Genomic DNA, 15,815 nt, shown 5'->3' on the forward strand with positions numbered 1-15,815 from the left:
GGTGAGCGAGGGAACGATGTAGGAGGTGAATGACGGCATCATCCGCTCCAATGCCAGGCTGGTAGGCAAACTGAAGTGGGTCCAGTGATGAGCTCACAAGGCGCCGAAGCTGAGCCAGGACCAGCCGCTCCAGGGTCTTCATCAGGTGGGATGTCAGAGCCACGGCCTGTAGCTGTTGAGGTCCTCGGGGCGTGAAGTCTTTGGCACTGGTACAACACAGGAGGTTTTCCAGAGCTGTGGGACTCTTCCCAGCCTCAGGCTCAGGTTGAAGAGGTGCTCCATCACACCACACAGTTGGTCCGCGCAGGACCTGACGACCCTCGAGCTGATGCCATCTGGACCCGCTGCCTTCTTGCCATTAATCCTCCTCATTTCCCTCCTAACCTGGGTGGTTGAGAGAGACAGGCTGGAGCCTTGTGTTGATTGTGTATTGGATGCTGTTGTTGGGGGTGGGGAGGAGTGAGCAGGGTGAATAGAGGAGGTGTGAAGTGTCTGAGGTGTCAGAGGTGGAACAGCAGCAGTGGGGGTGGTTGAGTCTGCAGCCGATGTTGGAGACTGCCTCATGGCTGAATCAAATCTGTTGAAGAAATGATTCAGTTCATTTGCCCACCTCACATCCCTCCCAGGCAGAGAGTTCTGATGTTTGTGGCCCGAGATGGTTCTGAGGCCTCTCCAGACTTCACCAACGTTATTTTGCTGAAGCTGGTTCTCCATCTTCTGCCTGTAGCTATCCTTCCCATTCCTTATCAGTCCCCTCAACTCTCTCTGCACCCTTTTCAACTCCTCTTTGTCTTTGGATTTGAAGGCCCTCCTCTTCTGCTTGAGGACAGCTTTAATTTCCGGGGTAATCCAAGGTTTGTTGTTGGAGAAACACCGTACAGTCCTGGTAGGTACGGTGTTATCCACACAGAAATTAATATAGTCCGTAATGCATGTAGTAAGGCTGTCGATGTCCTCTCCGTGGTCGTCACAGATCACCTCCCACACAGTCGACTCAAAACAATCCTTAAGAGCCTCCTCGCTCTCCTGCGACCATCATTTTGTACATATGCATATTTAGATTGTAAAAATACATCCAGAAACAGCTAGTTCTCTCCCATCATGCCTTGGGACATGTGCTGCTGTTTAGATGTTCTTGTTTTATTGTTTATGGTTAGTTACTTTTAACTGTTATCTTGAATGTTGTGTTTGCGCCGTGGTGCAGAGTCACTGACAGTTGTTGTTTTGTAGCGGGATGTAACTCATGTACCATGAGTGACTTCTGTTCAGCTGTTGTTGAACCTTGAGGCACATGGAAACACCGGAAAATGTTTAAATAAAGAGCTCCCCCTACCAGCTTGGGGTTGAATAACAAGCTCAATCTCTCTCTTTGAGCTTCTTAGTTAAGATTCCTTTGCATGCCACAATGTAAATCACTTCACGGTCACGCTGTGCTAATTATATATTTTTTTTAAATAAATGTAGAGGTAGGAATTACAATTAATATAAATCTCGAAGTATTCACAACATTCCTGAACAGAAATAGGCCTCTGCAACTGGGGTGAGGGTGTGGCCATGAAAACAATGTGATATGCCATTGGATGTTGGGACACATAATAACATGACGCTAAGCATCGGCCAATGAATGTGAACTAACAACAACCATTTCGCGGGTATGGCTGCGACCGTAGGAAAGAATCGTGCATTTTACAGTTTTGTTCTGTTCTTCTAGAATATCATTAAAGTTACGTAAATAGACTGTGACTTCACATTTCAAATGTAAATTAACGTCAAATCACTGTAATGTAATGAAACATAATTGTCATGATTATTAAATGTATCTGTCTGTACATATTTAGATTGTTAAAATACATTCACAAATGTATCATGATTCCACAAATATCTGTCCGTTATTTGAAAGATTGAACTGTTGAATTCAAATGTAATGCTATGGTAAAGTATATAACATGATCCCTATAAGCTTGTGTTACATCACATAAGTATTATTATCATTGCTAGTTAGGGCGATCGTGGCTCAAGAGTTGGCAGTTCACCTTGTGATCTGCTAACTGCTAACAAGTGCGCCCTTGTTGTTGTTACTTCACATTCATTGGCCGATGCTTAGCGTCATGTTATTATGTGTCCCAACATCCAATGGCATATCACATTGTTTTCATGGCCACACCCTCACGAGCCAGGGCTCGAACCGACAACCTTCTGATCACAAGGCGAACTGCTAACTCTGGCTCGAACCCTCTCGGTCGTTGTGTCCGTGGTCAAGACACTTCACCTACCGCCTACTGGCGATGGCCAGAGGGGCCGATGGTGCGATACGGCAGCCTCGCCTCTGTCAGTCTGTCCCAGAGCATGCAATCCATTATTAGTTAAACCAACTGTTAACTGTATATTTCTGGACATTTACGTATTATGATTCATATTGCCACATTCATTGACCTTGTTTATAGGTAATTTCATTGTTTGATCACGTTACAATGTTCCTAATTTGATGTCTAAAAGCACTTGAAGGAGGCAAAATCCCATGTAACATTAGCGCAACAAACTCTATTTTCACTACTGAAAATGACCGTATTTTTATGGGACAGTTATTTTCTGTTATTTTACGGTCGTATTTTGGCGCCCCAGCTGCCGGAATATTACTGTTTTTTGGGGATGTTTTCTTTTCCTATTTATAGATGATTTCACTGTTTAATGACATTAACTTGTTCCTAATTTAATGTTTAGCGGCACTTGAAAAAGGCGAGATCCCATGTCAAATTAGCGCAACTAATTGTATTTTCATTACTGGAAATAACCGTATTTTTATGCGGGAGTTATTTTCTGTAATTATACGGTCGTATTTTGGCGCCCCAGCTGCCGGAATATCACAGTTTTTTCAAGACGCTTTTTCTAACAGTGTACTGTAAGCACACATACATGATAAACGTAGTTACCGTTAATTGTTCATTTTATTAACCTTTTACAGAATTAGATGAGTGTAGCTTCTATATATTTCTCTTCACATTCAAATTTTGTAATATAGCAAATAATTTGTGTATGTTTATGATATTTTCTCTATGTTGATTAGGTTTGCTGGTAAGTTCAAAAGTATGTTTAGCTGAGACATGCAGCATCTTCATAACGCCAGTTAAACTTTGTTCCATCATCAGGATATTCTTAAATTGCATTTATTTTAGTAAAGTATTTGTGCATTCCTTCATTCGAAACTCAACATTCAGTCCTTTAAAGAACTAGATATAAAAATATATCACTATATCCTCACTATGACGATATAAATCTGCTACCTGGCTGGCGTTGCAAGGAGCTCCAGCCAGGTAACAGATTTAGAGAAGGCATCAATCCGTGCTCTGCAGAGTCTCCTGAGGTTGGTGTTTCAGGTGTATGAAGACCCATTGCTGCAAGTCAGTTAGTCAATCATTGCAGGTTTTTGGTCCGCATTGCTGGCATTAAGTCAGCCTCATTTCCAGCGGGTGTTGGACTTGGCCAGGGCTGCCGTTTATCACAGATTCTGTTCATAAGTTTTATAAAAATAATTTTTTGGTGGAGCCAGGTGGCAAAAGGCCTCCACTTTGGTGGCCTCATAATTTAATGTCAAAGCTTGCAATTTAAGGGATGATCTACATCTCTACCCTCACCTATGGTCATGAGCTTATGGTAATTCTAGAAAGGTCGAACTGAAAGAGTTCGAAGCCCCTCTGGCTTTCCTCTCATTAAATCGGAAAGAGAGTATAAAATCTGACTATCCAATCTTTCATGTTTCAAATTATACTACATGAGTGCTATAGAGTTGGATGTCTCGAAACCGGTCTTGGTCTCGAGACCGGTCGCGAGACCACTTTTACGTGGTCTTGGTCTAGTCTTGGTCTCGACGGACTTTTGTCTTGGTCTTGTCTTGGTCTCGACTGACTTTGGTCTCGGTCTTGGTCTCTCTGTCTCGGTCTTGCGTTCTCAAATCGACATAGTGTTTGGGAGATTTGGAGTCAACCATCAGCGGAGCGGGGGGTGGCTTACTGGGCTTAAGCCCGGGTCATTTTTTCAGAAGCATGGGGTCTTTTGGAGTGTAATTTGTTAGCTAGATTCCTGACTGACAACTGTATAAAACAAAAACCACACACGAAGCACAGAGCGCAGCGTCGTAAATTCCCCCTAATTTTGGTATGATCCGAGCTCAGGCACTAGGCGACTGAGCACACCACCCATGTGAGCGAGGGGGGAGAGCTGCTGCCTGCGAGTTTGCTGCAGACAGAGGAGAGCTGAAGTTTGACCAGGTAAGCAAATCATTCGTACTGTAAAAATAATGTAAATATGACGGTGTATCACAAAAGATTGATATCAAACTGATCACTTGACCCATGTTACGTTACGTGTTCTTCAAGTGAATCAACAAATGGTGAAATGAAAAGCCGAACAACAACAATGCTGTTTCTTTAGAGAGTCTTAGCTTACATGTGTGTTTATTTCATATTTTCAGTTGTTTCCCTCCACGGCTAAATAAATCGGTTTCAGTAATGTACTGATATACAAGAATGGACTTAAGGGGCTTCTTTCAAAGAAAAAACTCTGGTAGATGTTATTTTATATATTATGCTTTTTATGTTGTTCAGTATATTTCTGTGCAAAACAAGAGGAATTTCAATACAAAGCAGTATATTCACAGTTGAAACCAGATATTTACATACACTTTACTGAAAACACAAGAACATTTTTTTACTGTACAACATCAATTTAGAGTAAACTTGTTTTGTTTTGGATAAATAAATATTGAAATATCTTTTGAATTAATTAAATGTCAGAATAAAGAGAGAGCTGTCTATTTTTTATCACTTTCATCAAATTAAGGAGTACAGATACACTAAGTTTATTGTGCATTAATAAGAAAACTCCAGACGATTCCATTCTGAGCTGAAGAAGCTTCTGATAGGTTAGTAGAGTCCATGTGAGTAAATTGGTGGCACACCTGTGGATGCATATAAGGCAAAACACAGAGCTTGTTTCTTTGAAATGGGAAAATCAAGAGATGTCAACCAAAACACCAGGAAAAGAATTGTGGAGCTCCATAAGTGTGGCTCAATTTTGAATACAATTTGGTGCCATTTACAATCAAGAAATACAGATAGTTTCTCTCTTTACTTGAAGTTTAAAGAAGTCTCTTTACTTCTCTCTTTACTTCAGTTAACAAATATGTTTTTTATATTTATCAATCTAAAAAAAATAAACATTTAGTCTGATTTGATGTTACAATTAATAAAGTGTTTGTGTTTTGATCTGGTTTATATCTGGTTTCAACTGTATATTTGATGATTGTCAGCACAAAGAGGGAGAGAGAGGAACAGAGAGGGAGAGAGAGAGGAGAATGAGGACAGAACAGAGATGGAACAAGAGCAGGTGAGACACACATATTAGTCAAATGGTTGTTTACCAAAAGTATCACCGTATCATAGGTACTCATGTATCTCGTACCTAGTGTTTCTTTTTAGGTTTGTTAGTTTTCAAATTCTATATTTCTTAAGTTATGCAGGCTTGTTTGCACAACAAGGCTAAATAATTATATAAACTTTTCTGAATCTAAATAGTTTACTTTGGTAGAATTAAAAAATAAGTGTAGTGCAGGTCTATGATGATTTTTAGTGCTACTATCATCTAGTTCTGATTCTGGTTCTGTCTTGGTTAAGTCCTAAGTAGTCCTGATTTTGAACTGTTGTAGTCTTGTTTTAATTCTGGATCAGTTCTGGGTCTCGTTGAATTGGGGTTTTGTCCTCGTGTCTTGATACAGGCCCGACTTTGTTCTGCCTTGCTGCTTAATTAAAAAACTAGCTTAAGGTGTCCTGCAGATGTGATATATATTTTTCCCTATATGAAGTCATTCTTTTTTTAACAAAACTCAAAACAGAGCCTAATAATCTTTCAGTCGTTTCTTACCCCTCCCCCCCCCCAAAAAAAAAAAATCCCACATACATACTACCCTTTAGGGCTAAGCCTCGGGTGTTTCAAATGTCTGCCTCCGCCTCTGCACAGATCCATCCAGTATATATAATGACTCTGTGGACATGCTGTAACTTTAAGATTCATATTTATCTGTATTTCTAAAGTTATTGCTGACTAATGATGAAAAATCTTAAAATAGACTCATTATTCTCCAATTCTTTTGTCTTTATCATCCTGTTACTCCTGATTACAATCGTCATAAACCAAAAGTTACCTTTTGAAGTATTTGCCATTTTGAACCTGTCGCCTTTGTTTTATCTGTTTATGTGATATTTTTTGGACCTTGCAACTCCACTGCTCCAGTCTTCCAGACAGTTGATGTCGTAGTTTTTGTCTCCTTTTAACACCCAGTTGTTAATTAGACCTCAGTATTTTTGTCTTTTCTCATACTCTTGGAAACCAGTATGAAGCTACGTACACTCATACGCGGGTATTTTTGAAAAAAGCAATTTTCCGTTTTTGGTTTTTAAAAAAATCCCATCCACACGTGGAGTTTTGAAACATTTCTCTGTCCACATGTAAATGCTAAAAATTTAATGTTGGCCCATCAGAAGTCTAGAAGCCTGAGAGGGAAAGACTAAACAGGGTTTTGTACCCTCACAAAACCTTAAGTACTTCTTTAAAGGCAGCTAATTTTGTGTTACTTTTCAAGTGCCTTCATCATTCCAAATGTAACTAAAGACAGTATTTTAGCTGGTGTACACTCACAACTTTGGAAAGAACAAAATTCATACAGCATGCATACATGTATTTATGCAAGCGTGTAAAAATTCAAGATAGTCAGATTAGCAGCAACAGTAATTTGTTTGTATCCGCCATTGTAGAAATTTATCTCATGTAAACAATAACGTGGCACACCGTGTGACTTCTAAAACGCTGCACAACTTTGACGTTGTCTGACTACGACTACGTACACGGGTATTTTTGGAAGCGGGGATTTTCCGTTTTCTTTTTTTTTTTTAATCCCATCCACATGTGCGTTTTGAAAGAATATCTCTGTCCACATGTGAATGCTAAAAATGAAATGTTGGCCCATCAGAAGTCTAGAAGCCTGGGAGGAAAAGGCTAAACAGGGTTTTGTACCCTCACAAAACCTTAAGTACTTCTGGAAAGTTTTGTTTTTCTGGAAAGGCAGCTAATTTTGTGTTGGTTTTCAAGTGCCTTCGTCATTCCAAATGTTAATAACTAAAGACAGTACTGTAGTTGGTGTAGACTCACAACTTTGGAAAGAACAAAATGCATATAGCATACATAAATTTAACTGAGTTTTTAAAATTTCCACCCTGGCAGGAGTTTTTAAAAGTTTCAGTTTTCAGTGACCCAAAACGTTATTTATTTGTGGACCAAAGGCCCAAACGCATAGAAAAGTCCGCGTTTTCAAAAATACCCCTGTATGTGTGGACGTAGTCTAAATGTTACACCTTTTTAATGGATCAGGTTCAGCTTTCCTTCCCAGACGCACTCTGTTGGCAGATAAACTAACAGAGTACTTAATAAACACAGGATCACAGTGTCAAGAGAGCTGGGACAGAGACAGAAGTCCCCCAGGCTTTCCCCTGCCATCACGAGAAGGGGTAAAAGGTCTTAACATCCAGCCTTATGAGTTAAAAATGATCAGAGTGCTAAAATAAATCTTTTTCCTATTTGCTAATAGTGGATCATCTTCATTCTTAATCAAAAGTATAATTAAATTGTAGGTCTGATTAATATGTTAAATAAGAAATGCCATTTGTGTAGTAAAAGGGCAGTTTTAATGTCTGAAATTTGTGTGTCTAGTTTTGACTTTGGCAAATTAGTTTGGGGGATTTTTTGGTGGGTCTCAAGGCAGAGAAAAATACCTTGCAGATTTATTTTCCCAAGTGGATCATTGCAGCTTTTGCCGTACTGGCCCACTTGAGTGTCATAGTTTAATTCAATCCAATTTTTTCAATTTTATTTACATAGCACCAAATCACAACAACAGTCAACCCAAGGCGCTTTATATTGTAAGGTAGACCCTACCTACATTAATACATACAGAGAAAAAACACAACAATCATATGATCCCCTATGAGCAAGCACTTTGGTGATCGTGGGAAGGAAAACCTCCCTTGTAACAGTAAAGCTGGGCATACACTGTGCGATTTTTCCAGTCGGGTTATTCAGCTCCTGCTCAAACTGCACGATTGACTCACAGGGGTTAGAAGTTCGTCGGTCATGATGCAGGGTCTCACACTATATGGCCCAATGCTGTGATGCGACCTGATTAATCACACTGTGCGTCCATAACATGAAGTTTATAACAGAAAATCTGTCGCTCGCTCTCCCTCTCTGTCTTTCACTCACACAGACACACACACCGCCACCATCAACTTTGCTTAATTGCAATGAAAAATATTGATCATGCAGCTGTGATTGAGCAGCAATGTCAATCCAATTATTTTCACAGTTGTTGTGGTTATGATAATTTTGTGAGGCCACATCGAAAAGGCTCAGATGGGCTTGCCAACGTTCTACAAGTTGTTCCTCTACCGCTTGTGTCCAGATCACATGCCGCACTGCCGTGCTGCTCCATCTTTTACTTCCATTTCTGTGTTTGCGCATAACAAAGTGCCCTGCCCAACCCCTATTAAAAGAGAATTGCAATAATCTAAACGTGAAGTAATAAAGGCATGAATAACACTTTCCAAGTCACGCTTGGAAAGAAAGGCTTAACCTTCATTAAACGTCTGAGGTGATAGAATGCTGATTTTACCACCCCGTTTACGTGACCATCAAGGGTCAGAATCAAGTGCAGAATCAATTTTTACTCCGAGATTTGTGATCGAACCCTTTAAATGGGGAGTCAAAGCTGCAAGATCAACATCTGGAGCGTGAGAAAAACGATTTGAACACAAATACTTACCTCCATGACCTCCCCCTCCACTGTTGAGCTCATCCTCAGTGGTGTTACAGGGGCAGGTGGATGAAGAAGATCCTCCACTTTTGTAATGAGATCTTCTGTGACTGAAAGGGCAGGTGCCCTGAAAAACTGAGTCTGCGCCGTGATATTTATCAGATAAGGGGGAGCTTGGCCTTTCAGTTCATGCCCCTTCATCATGTATGAGACCCCCTCATGGACTTTAGAGGAGAACTCTTCAAAAAGTGTAATTTTCACCATCATCAGTGATGGCTGCCACCTTGGTTTTTTTTGTTGTTGTTGTTATGAGTGGTTTAGCCACTCCATCTTGTAGGTCCCAGCTGATCACCCTTGCCTGGTCGCGCATTTTCAGCACCTGGATGTGCATGGTTGGGGGCCGGAAGTAAGGCGTCTCAGGCCTGTTGGCAATTAACACAAACACATTAACAGGTTAATACATTTCTGCTGGATCCAGTTCTGATATAATACAGTAACGCTGTTGCTTTCATGTTATCGTTTGATGTTAAACAAACACATCATTAACTTCTTCAACCCTAAGTGTGTTTCTGAGGTTCCTGCTTGAAATTTACATGGCCGAAATCATTACAATATTTCTCTGAAAATACAAATTAATTTTACAAAATGTTGGTCTCAAAATTAACTTAAAACGTATGAGCCTTCATCAAATACATACCAATATTACAGCACATGCAAGTATGTCCACATCACTCTGGATGGAACCCAGAAAAAAATCACAATTTTCTTTCCCTCACTTCATTGTTTTTTACCAAATAATCATAATTAAAATAACACTTGGAAATGTGTTACAGTACACAATATACTTAAAGAAACAAGGGATTGTCATAGGAAGATTATCAGAGAAATGATTCATGCTGCTGAAGTGAAAAACAGCAGGATTACTTATATTTTACTTTTAAGACCTAGCAATCTGTGAGTTCTTACATCTCAACACTTAACATCATCAACATTAACGTTTATGAAACTCTTATATATCTTGAAGATTTGTTAGATTTTGTAAGATCTTAATATGTCATATAAAAATTAAGGCACTATTTTTCATTGATACATTTAGATCTTTTTTTCAATTAAATATCCATGAAACAATAATTTCATCAAACTGTGATGCCTACTAATACATTGCTATTAGTAGAAAATGACAATTTATCAATAGTGAATTTTCTCTGAAAAACTAGGATACATAAGTCAGGGCTCTAACTTTTTGCTGCGGTTGCACTGGTGCGCCTAACTTTTTTTCTTAGGCGCTCCAGCATAAAAGTCAGATGCACCCAAATTGATTTGTAAATGATTAACTAACCTTTAATTAACCTTTCAACACAAAGCTCTGTATTTGTAGCAAAGTTCTACAAGAAAGGTGACTTAAATGTGTTTGTGATTAAAGTGCTTCACTGAGCTGAAATTTAGACATTTTAAACAAATTTAAAACATCTCAAGATATATTAAATAAAAAAAAAATCTAAATTAAAAGTCCCTCAAAGTGTCAAAGGCTTAACTGAATATTTCAATATCCGAACAACTTGATATCTTATGGACTGTCTTCTATTGCAGTCACATGCCCCTCAGATGGCCAGCTCCTGTAATTTGGCCTTCTTAATCTTTCACCTTGGGTGAACCAGCTTGCTGCACTCTCTCTAGCATCTGTCCGACCTGGCCCCTCCACACTGATTCTTATCAGGTCATCCACTGTCTCTGAATGAAGGGATGCTCTGTTTTCTGATTTAATTCTCTTCTGTGCAGAGAACCCTCTTTCACATACCCCAGCTGAGACAGGTAGGACCAGCATAATGTGTACAAGATGCAGGATGTTCTGAGAGAAAAATACATTCAAGAGATTTATTTAAGCAGTGCGTGCTAGATAGCAAAACTCACACAATTTTAGGAAAGAACATCAACCAAAACTGACCTTGTACTCTGAGCAGTATGGCTCTCTGCTCAACATGAGCTCCCAAAGCCTGAGGTAGGTCTTGTCTTTGAACATCCTGGCAATTAACAGCTTCAAACTTACAAACTCTTCTTTTGCAAGCTCTGCATTTACACCATTTCTGAAAATGATTTGGTTTACACAGCTAATCAGTGTTCACATGAACAACATATCTATGACCACCACACATGATATCGTAGCAATCCACCAGTTACTTTCTCAGGACTGTGGAGAAGTGATACAAGAGAAAAGCAAGGTCATCAGCACCATGATTCACTAAATCCTCTTGGTTCTCTTGCCAGCTATCATAATTGAAAATGTTGAAGCATTTGACAGCTTTGGCTGTGGCTGACTCAGAAGGACTCTCCTCTACAAATACATTTTAGTAAATAAAATTAACAATATAACAAGGCTGTTAACAATAATAACAATATTTCTACATGTATTTATTACACTTGCTTAGGAGACTACTAGGGATGGGAATTGATAAGTTTTTTCACAATTCCGATTCCATTTTCGATTCTGTTTAACAATTCGATTCTTTATCGATTCTTGTTTTTTAAAAAAGAGAACACTAAGGTCGATTAGCTTAGAACTTTGTTTTATATCTTCTCTTTGAACAAGCCAGCATCTGAGCCGGCCAGACTCTGTCTGTCTCTCTCATCATGGTCACCTAAATGCAGCGCACAGTAATAGCAGGCTTTGTAATAAGGCAGATCACGCTAACGTAATAGGCAATGTTAGCTGATTAGTTACCTGCTGTATTAACGGGAGAGGACGTGCAAACGTTACGGCTGCTGCTGGGTTGAGATTCACGAGTCTGGAGTGGAATTAAAAACACGACATTCATTTAAGGTTATCGCGTGTTTTGTGAGCAAATGCTTTTGCATATTCGTAGTGTTTCCTCCCTTAAATGAAATATCTACATTGCAAGTACTGCAAGTTGCCCTGTTGTCATCCGTTCTTCATCCGTTCCGCAACATGGTGACATCATTTGAGGCAACTGGAATCGATAAGGGAATTGTTTGCAAAAATGACAAACAATTCAATTAATTGAAACAGTGGGAACCGGTTCTCAACAAGAACCGGTTTTCGATTCCCATCCCTAGAGACTACTGAAACTTGATTTCAGATTTTTCACAGTGGATTTGATTGTTGCATCCATTAATTTTTTAAGTTTAGTGGCAGCATCGCCATCTTCTGCCAGCTTTGATGCCTCTCCTTTGAGCGTTACTGTCTGTGTATTATATTAACCATAAATAGGGATTGTGAAATTGATATTAGAAATGTTTGTACAAATATAAATATAAAATAATAAATAGTGTTCTCTGTTTAAATATGAGACACAGCTATATGTAGGCCTACCTGGAATTTGTAGATTGCCATTTGCAATCTGCAGCCTCATGTCAGTCAAGAACTCAGACAGTCTTCCATCAGGCTTGGGTCTTGCAACCATTACCTCTGTGGTCACCAGCAGTTGTTCCAGGCTGCAAACGACCTGTTTGAGTATAACAGTGCAGTATTATTAAAACTGTTGAAGATGACCACAAACACAATTCAAATTTACACATATCACTTTATCTCCCTTACCTGTGGTAGGATGACATCATTTCTCTGAAGCAGGAAGCTAAACTTACTAATGCCATTGAACACATCTGCAATAAAATGGCAAAAGGCCACAAAAGTGGCATCTTCCATTGATTTCTTAACCTGTATGATATAACAATAAAACTTAGTCACCTATAACATTGATGAACTACATTCTTAAAAAATATTAAGTCAATAACAATTGCCTAAGTTGCTGAAATGAAAAGAATATGCAGAAATAATGCACTGACCTTTGTCAATGGCAGGTTCCTCTGCCAATACAGACATTGGCAGAGGAACCTGCCAAATAATCCATGTGGCGGTACACAGCAGTGAACTGCCGTGGTTTCAGAAAGGTCTCCAGGGCCCTTTAAACATGTGGGAGCCACCTTGTCCCCTTCATCCCACTGGTCACCTGCATATTTACTCCCAAGTCAGCCCCAGTGACCCTGAGCTCTCTCATTGGTTTTGGGCTGAAATGATACGTCTTCCAAATTAAATGGAGAAGGTCATACACCTGCCTGATCATTGGAATGTCCCTCTGAACTGACAACATTGCCAATTCCAATCTGAAAAGAAAGTAAACTTTTAAAAGTAGATATATCTGCTCTATAAAAGAAATTAACCCACAGTGACTTTAGAGTGTCAGTCATATCTTGTCTTCTAGTCTTACCTGCGAGGCATACAGTGGCACAATCTGGTCACCTGCCTCTTGCTGCAGAAGGGCTATGACACCCCCTTTGCTGCCCAAATTAACAGCAGCACCATCAGCCCCCAGAGCAAAGATTTTTTCCAACCAGTTACGGCTTTGTTCCCTTAAAGCTGCAAATTCTTTCTTTGAGGCAGCATAAATTCCTAAACAAATAAAAAAGATACCATTTACTTATCAGATCAAGAGTTTACAATGCAGTCTTTTTCATTTGCTATATGCATGTATTATTGCTATTTATAATTTTCAGTGACAAGAATATGCTACATATGGTTAATGCTGTAATGAGATGTAAGGCATATTGACGATATAGGCTGCGTGACATGACATGGCTCACCTTGGGCATAGGCATGCTCGACCTCAATGTAACCCATCAGTAAATTCGCTGGTCTTCCTTTTCGCAAGATACAAGTGTACACAATGACGCATTCTTTTGTGGCGATGTCTGTGTCTCCATCGATCAGAAATGCCATGTATGCACTGCTCGCAATTTCCACTGACGTCTTTTTTTTCAATGTGTCTGCGATGACGCCTATTAACTGGGCGCACGCAACATCATTGCTGTATGTGGGGTTTATGTTCAAGCCATTTTTCTTGTGAAGAATAATTTGTGACATGAACTTAGTAAACGGAATTTCTAATTTTGCAATATTGTAGGCAATGTTAAACTTTATCATCATCTTGGCCTCCTCTTTTACTCAATTTCTCTGCAAGAGACAAGACAAGACACTCTGCAAGAGAAACGACTTTAAAAAAATGTCCGTTGTTACTGTATGGCTCTGCAGCCTGTCAACTCAAGCACCACCTGCATGTCTTGATTAACCTCCCTGTTTGATGATGCAGACTTCCCTGTGTACACCTGAAGGGATAGATCAGCACATCACATAGGGCCCAGATCTTTAGCCCATATTTTGCAGGTTTGAAGGGCATATATTGTCTGAATGAAGAGCGGCTGTTCATTCACACATATATCCCTTCCTGGATTGAAAAGTTTGGGCAGGCGATCCAATACCAATACTTTTTGTACAAAGTATTGGTATTGGATCAGTATCACCGATACCACCCTGAATTTTACTTGTTCTTAGTTCTTCTTGAAGGCTTCAGGCATCATTGCTTGAATAGTTACTCTTGGCAGCCATAGAAGAACTTCCTCCAGTTTGTCTAACCAGTGTGAGATGATCTTGCTGGCCATGCTTTGTGATATATGAAACTGGCTGCTTAGGTCACCTATTACGCAGTTACGCTTTAATTTCATAAGAGTCATGAGGACTTGATCTCATATAGGAATTGTAAATTCATTGTTGTCATATCCTTCCACTGTCAACACAAGTGTGTTAAATGTTTCTAAGGCTATCTCAGTGTACAGCAAAGCGTCTACATCATTTTGAAGAATGAAATATGCAACTTCATCACACTGAGTCATGTTATCCTGCACATCTTTTCTGCGAGACCTGTTGGAGTATTAAAGATCTTGTTGTGAAGGATCCTCCCACTGTGTGTGGACTGAGTGCAGATGTGGCTCAGGGGGTTGTGTGGAGATGCTGGTCTGGTCTAATTCCACTGAGGGTAACACTGTGGAGTATGAGTAAGGCAAAAATATGATCAGATGTACAGTCAAACTGTTAGCATAAGAGAAACTGTAAAGTGTCACTTAGTTTATTATATTTTTGAGGGAAATTTCTCATTCTACATTCTTTCACACAAATGCAAAATCATAAATGTCAACATAAAATGTTCCTAAGTCCCTAAAAATTTGTCACAATTAAATTATTGTGATTAGATTTTATTTTTCATTCTAAAAAACAAATGTTGGTATTTTTCCAATTTTGCCTTTAACATTTTTACTTGAGTTTTCATGCAGCTGCAGTCACTTTAAATGAATGATAAAATAACTGCCTCTAATAACTCTGTTAGTATGTTCTTTATAAACACAAACCTGAGACTTTTACAGCCCTTGGGGCTAATCTCTCCGGGACAACTAAATGAAGCCATATATAGTTTTGGCAGCACGTGGCTGGTGTTAATTCCTAACCACGGGCTAAAACCTTCTTTAAAATTGAGACTTTGCTGCTAATAACCAGCTAGTGCAGATACAAATGGCTAATAACGATACTATTTAGTAAAAGTAAAGAATTGAGTGATTAAAACGTGAAACGGTGACAAATCACATTTATACTTTTACTTACCGGGTACAGATTCTGTGTTTTTGTTTGTGTTACTGGAAGCTGTCACACTCAAAGTGGTCCGAGTGAGCTTTCTTCTTTTCTTTGGCGGGGGTCGGTCATAGCCCAGATAAAGCTTCGGATCGGGGTGTAACTCTGTGGGCTTTTTATCGATAAAATGAAAGGAGCAAACATAAACTCTCTTCGGAGGGTGTTTGAATCTTAAAGCTGCCAGCCACGCTAGTTTCCGATCCTCCTTCAGCGGCACAGAGTGCAGTGCATAGGGCAGTGGGTACAGACAGGCCTTTTGAAGTTGTTGATGCTCAAGGCAAAATGTTTCTAAAGCGTTTTTCAGTTTTCTTGAATTATTGTGGCAGCCGACAACAGCACACGTTGAACCCGAGCTCATCCTCGAACAGGTAAACCCGCTAATTACCGCACAAAGTAACTGATTTTGTTGTTAGCAATGACTGAATGCTGGCTCTTGCTTTGAGTAACCCAAAGTATAAAACCGGACAGCGGAAGTAGTGGTCTGTC

This window comes from Pelmatolapia mariae, linkage group LG3_W (genome assembly GCF_036321145.2).
Source record: "Pelmatolapia mariae isolate MD_Pm_ZW linkage group LG3_W, Pm_UMD_F_2, whole genome shotgun sequence".
Classification (NCBI taxonomy): domain Eukaryota; kingdom Metazoa; phylum Chordata; class Actinopteri; order Cichliformes; family Cichlidae; genus Pelmatolapia; species Pelmatolapia mariae.